This window comes from Rhinoderma darwinii, chromosome 1 (assembly GCF_050947455.1).
Source record: "Rhinoderma darwinii isolate aRhiDar2 chromosome 1, aRhiDar2.hap1, whole genome shotgun sequence".
Taxonomy (NCBI): Eukaryota; Metazoa; Chordata; class Amphibia; order Anura; family Rhinodermatidae; genus Rhinoderma; species Rhinoderma darwinii.
Window position 1 is genome coordinate 643,536,553 of NC_134687.1, and position 6,000 is coordinate 643,542,552.

The 6,000-nt window shown below is 43.1% G+C and overlaps 2 protein-coding genes across 2 annotated transcripts in view; one reads left to right on the forward strand and one right to left on the reverse strand.

The window, feature by feature from the left end:
• Positions 1-4,371, reverse strand: part of LOC142655263 (uncharacterized) — a 96,442-nt gene extending 92,071 nt beyond the window's left edge. The window contains 1 exon segment of the mRNA XM_075829227.1: positions 4,223-4,371. The gene's annotated coding sequence lies outside the window, so the exon portion shown is untranslated.
• Positions 1-6,000, forward strand: part of LOC142660517 (uncharacterized) — a 479,487-nt gene that overhangs the window by 470,959 nt on the left and 2,528 nt on the right. The gene's annotated exons all lie outside the window — the stretch shown is intronic.

The following is a 6,000-nucleotide window of genomic DNA, read 5'->3' on the forward strand; positions in this document are numbered from 1 at the left end:
ATAGGAGATAGGACACTTATAATGTGGTGACAGCCTCTTTACTTATATAGGAGATAGGGCACTTATAATGTGGTGACAGAGTCTCTTTACTTATATAGGAGATAGGGCACTTATAATGTGGTGACAGAGTCTCTTTACTTATATAGGAGATAGGACACTTATAATGTGGTGACAGAGTCTCTTTACTTATATAGGAGATAGGGCACTTATAATGTGGTGACAGAGCCTCTTTACTTATATAGGAGATAGGACACTTATAATGTGGTGACAGAGCCTCTTTACTTATATAGGAGTTAGGGCACTTATAATGTGGTGACAGAGTCTCTTTACTTATATAGGAGATAGGGCGCTTATAATGTGGTGACAGAGCCTCTTTACTTATATAGGAGATAGCGCACTTATAATGTGGTGACAGAGCCTCTTTACTTATATAGGAGATAGGACACTTATAATGAGGTGACAGAGTCTCATTACTTATATAGGAGATAGGGCACTTATAATGTGGTGACAGCCTCTTTACTTATATAGGAGATAGGACACTTATAATGTGGTGACAGAGCCTCTTTACTTATATAGGAGATATGGCACTTATAATGTGGTGACAGAGCCTCTTTACTTATATAGGAGATAGGGCACTTATAATGTGGTGACAGAGTCTCATTACTTATATAGGAGATAGGACACTTATAATGTGGTGACAGACCCTCTTTACTTATATAGGAGATAGGACACTTATAATGTGGTGACAGCCTCTTTACTTATATAGGAGATAGGACACTTATAATGTGGTGACAGACCCTCTTTACTTATATAGGAGATAGGGCACTTATAATGTGGTGACAGCCTCTTTACTTATATAGGAGATAGAGCACTTATAATGTGGTGACAGAGTCTCTTTACTTATATATGAGATAGGACACTTATAATGTGGTGACAGAGCCTCTTTACTTATATAGGAGATAGGACACTTATAATGTGGTGACAGAGCCTCTTTACTTATATAGGAGATAGGACACTTATAATGTGGTGACAGAGCCTCTTTACTTATATAGGAGATAGGGCACTTATAATGTGGTGACAGAGCCTCTTTACTTATATAGGAGATAGGGCACTTATAATGTGGTGACAGAGCCTCTTTACTTATATAGGAGATAGGACGCTTATAATGTGGTGACAGAGTCTCTTTACTTATATAGGAGATAGGACACTTATAATGTGGTGACAGAGCCTCTTTACTTATATAGGAGATAGAGCACTTATAATGTGGTGACAGAGCCTCTTTACTTATATAGGAGATAGGGCACTTATAATGTGGTGACAGAGTCTCTTTACTTATATAGGAGATAGGACACTTATAATGTGGTGACAGAGCCTCTTTACTTATATAGGAGATAGGACACTTATAATATGGTGACAGCCTCTTTACTTATATAGGAGATAGGACACTTATAATGTGGTGACAGCCTCTTTACTTATATAGGAGATAGGACACTTATAATGTGGAGACAGTCTCTTTACTTATATAGGAGATAGGACACTTATAATGTGGTGACAGAGCCACATTACTTATATAGGAGATAGGACACTTATAATGTGGTGACAGAGCCACATTACTTATATAGGAGATAGGGCACTTATAATGTGGTGACAGAGTCTCATTACTTATATAGGAGACAGGGCACTTATAATGTGGTGACATAGTCTCATTACTTATATAGGAGACAGGGCACTTATAATGTGGTGACATAGTCTCTTTACTTATATAGGAGATAGGGCACTTATAATGTGGTGACAGCCTCTTTACTTATATAGGAGATAGGACACTTATAATGTGGTGACAGAGCCTCTTTACTTATATAGGAGATAGGACACTTATAATGTGGTGACAGAGTCTCTTTACTTATATAGGAGATAGGGCACTTATAATGTGGTGACAGAGTCTCATTACTTATATAGGAGATAGGGCACTTATAATGTGGTGACAGAGTCTCTTTACTTATATAGGAGATAGGACACTTATAATGTGGTGACAGAGCCTCTTTACTTATATAGGAGATAGAGCACTTATAATGTGGTGACAGAGTCTCTTTACTTATATAGGAGATAGGGCACTTATAATGTGGTGACAGAGCCTCTTTACTTATATAGGAGATAGGGCACTTATAATGTGGTGACAGAGTCTCTTTACTTATATAGGAGATAGGGCACTTATAATGTGGTGACAGCCTCTTTACTTATATACGAGATAGTCCCTGTCACCACATTATAAGTGCCCTATTTAAATGGCTATAACGTTTTTATTTGTTGGGCTAATGACGTGATTTTCGCGACATTTTTTCCGCAGGTTTCTTTTTTAATCGTTTTTATACGCACCTTTTTTGCTATTTTAGAATTTTTATTCATAAAATTTGAAAACAATAGTAAAAAAATAAGCTTTTTTACGTTTCAGCTATTTTTTTGGTAATAACCTAGTTTTACCCTAAAATAGACCTTTTATTTGTGATCGTCATTGTCTACCGTAACTCTTAATATATTACATGTCTATATTAGGGTGATTGGGTCAGCGCTAGCGTTACAGCAATGATTGGCGGGGGGGCGTGTTTTTATTGGGTGGGTATTTTATGTGTATTTATTATTTCCTATATTTTTATTACTATGGTCTGTCCCTCAGACGTCAAAAAAGACCTTTGGGGAACTTTATATATATATTTTCTTTCTTTTACACCATGTTTTTCCACTGGGGCTGCACAGCAGGGAAATCAGCCCTCTCACTAGACAATCGTCACTATAAGACCCAGCAGCAGTCTGCCAGTAACGGCACCCGGCGATCATGTGACCAGTCACATGATCACCGGGAGGAATAGACACGCGCCGCCGCTGCTGCTGTCTCTATTCCTGTACACAGCGATCATTGAACGCTGTGTAAGAAGACATCGGAGAAGACAAAAGCAGCGAAAGCTTCTCCTATCCTCTCCTCAGGGTCCCCGGCAGTCACTGACAGCCGGAGACCCGACATTCAGCTGCCCGATCGCGCGGCCAGCAAGTTAAAGCCCGAGCCGTAGAAAGTCTATGGCTCGGGTTTAAAGGACCCGTCCCTGACGGTAAGAATACAGCCAGCGGTCGGGAAGCAGTTAATGTGTTCCTATACCGAGCTGTGCGGCGTCACGGCCAAGTAGCCAACCATTTGGGGTGCGCCGTATCAGAACAGTATGGAAGTGTCGATGAATCACGACCCAGAACAGTCTATTTGACTTTTTTCTTAAAAAAAATAAATATAAGTTTTCATTTATGAATAAAAAGAAACTTTCAAATTAAAAAACCCTCCACAAACGATTTTCCCAAATATTCTCTAAAGTAACGTAAAAAAACCCAGAAATAAGTGGAATAACGGCGTCCGTGAGAGTCAGAAATACAACAGAACGTTATTTACCCGCACGGCGAACACGATAATAACAAACACCACAATGGCGGATTATTGGTCGCTATAAAAAAATATATTAATAATGTAGTAAAAAGTGATGAAAATCCACAGCTCGTCCCGCAGAATCTAATCCTCGCGCCATCGACTGACAAATAACAAAGCTATAGATCTGACAAGACGGAGGAAAAAACGGAACCCGTCCTGGTGATTAAGGGGTTAACCTGCGGTGCGGATTATAGACACGCAGGATATCGCATTTATACCGCGGATTCGCTGCGCATTTGTTGCAGAATTTCCACATTAAGTTAAATGGAAAGTCAAGTTCCGCAACAACCGCCATTGTTCCCAGAATCCTCTGCGGCTCCACCGCGTGTTCACAGCAACGCTGCAGGTTACACATATATAAAAAAGAAGGCGTCATGTGACCCCTGCAGCCAATCACAGGCCGGAGAGGTCACATGTCATTATAGGGGTCACCTGGACACAGCCGGAAGAGCAGGGACGTGTTGCTATGGTAACGCTGGGAGAGGTGAGGATCGGCCTGGTTGTATTTCTGTAGTAGATATTCGGGAGGATTATACGTCCACCATTTGGGGTGAATATTCGGGGTGATTTCCTTGCGTGTTGTGGGTCGTATTCGCTACGTGTGAACATTCCCTTAAACCGCACGGTGAACGACATTAACAAGAAATGTATAAAAGTCAGTGAATAAGTTGTATGTCCCGAATATTATGTCATTACAAAACACGACTCGTCCCACAAACCATCCGACCACTACAAAGCCCAGAAATAACCACTTACCCCAAAGAGGCCGGCACTGGAGGGGTTAAATCACGGCTACGAGTCCAGTGGGCGGGGTCACTCAATGATTGACAGCTCTCTGTATACACACTCATACAGGGGTGACTGATAACAGAGAGAACACCCGACCAGCGCTGCTCTCTGCCTCATACACGGAAATAGCGGAAGGCACTCTGATGACGTCACCCCCATGTGACCGGAGCAGGAGGGGCGGAGCTTAGAGTGGAGAGAGTAGACCTAGCGGATAGACCTGACGAAATAAAGATCATGTGACCGCGGCATCAGGGGCGGAGCTTACAAGTGGAAAATTGTTTGATGTATGAAAGTCCTGTGACGAGAATCACGTGACAGGAGGGGCGGAGCTCTGTCCCATCCCGGTCACATGGTAGTGACGTCATCACAGGTCCTTCAGCTGTGGCCGGGTATTCGATGAAGCAGCGCTGGTCGCGTCTACATGACTTCCGGTCACCGCTGTTGTTTATTCTTCTCTCTGTTATCAGTCAGGAGATTTCCCATGATGCAGTAGTAAGGTTACATGAGGTCATTTCTGTCCGGTTTTGGTGCGTTTTTGTCTGGCACAGTGTTGGTGATTATTATTATTTATATAAAGCGCTGTAAATATAAAATACAGGAGGGTTTAACCCCTTGGTGACATCAGAACTATAGTATTATGTTGTACGTGCGCCGTCACACTAGAAGGAGCGGAGCCTGCACCGTACACGACTACTGACAGCCGCCGGCAACCGCCAAGATCGGAATACAATGCAATCCCGGCTGTTTAACCCCTCAGATGCCGTGATTAATAGCGACCGCAGCATCTGATCAGTTAGAGTTCGCGGCTTCCTCTGTCCTGCGAAGAAAATGTGCGACATCGACCGGTTACCAGTGTAATACGTTTTGTTTTTTTAGAAAAAATGATGTGAACATTAAAAATAAGTAACGGAATCGCCGCATCCGTTATTGTCCAAATTATTAAAATATCAAGTTATAACCGGCAGAAATAACTCACAATGTGAACGTCGCGCAATCACCGGAAATATAATCCCACTCACACCGCGCAATCACCGGAAATATAAACCCCCCCCACACCGCGCAATCACCGGGAATATAAAACCCCTCACACCGCGCAATCACCGGAAATATAAACCCCTCACACCGCGCAATCACCGGAAATATAAACCCCCTCACACCGGGCAATCACTGGAAATATAAAACCCCTCACACCGCGCAATCACCGGAAATATAAACCCCTCACACCGCGCAATCACCGGAAATATAAACCCCCTCACACCGCGCAATCACCGGAAATATAAAACCCCTCACACCGCGCAATCACCGGAAATATAAACCCCTCACACCGCGCAATCACCGGAAATATAAACCCCCCCACACCGCGCAATCACCGGAAATATAAACCCCTCCCCCACACCGCGCAATCACCGGAAATATAAAACCCCTCACACCGCGCAATCACCGGAAATATAAAACCCCTCACACCGCGCAATCACCGGAAATATAAAACCCCCCACACCGCGCAATCACCGGAAATATAAACCCCTCACACCGTGCAATCACCCGAAATATAAACCCCTCACACCGTGCAATCACCGGAAATATAAACCCCTTACACCGCGCAATCACCGGAAATATAAAACCCCTCACACCGCGCAATCACCGGAAATATAAACCCCTCACACCGCGCAATCACCGGAAATATAAACCCCCCACACCGCGCAATCACCGGAAATATAAACCCCTCACACCGCGCAATCACCGGA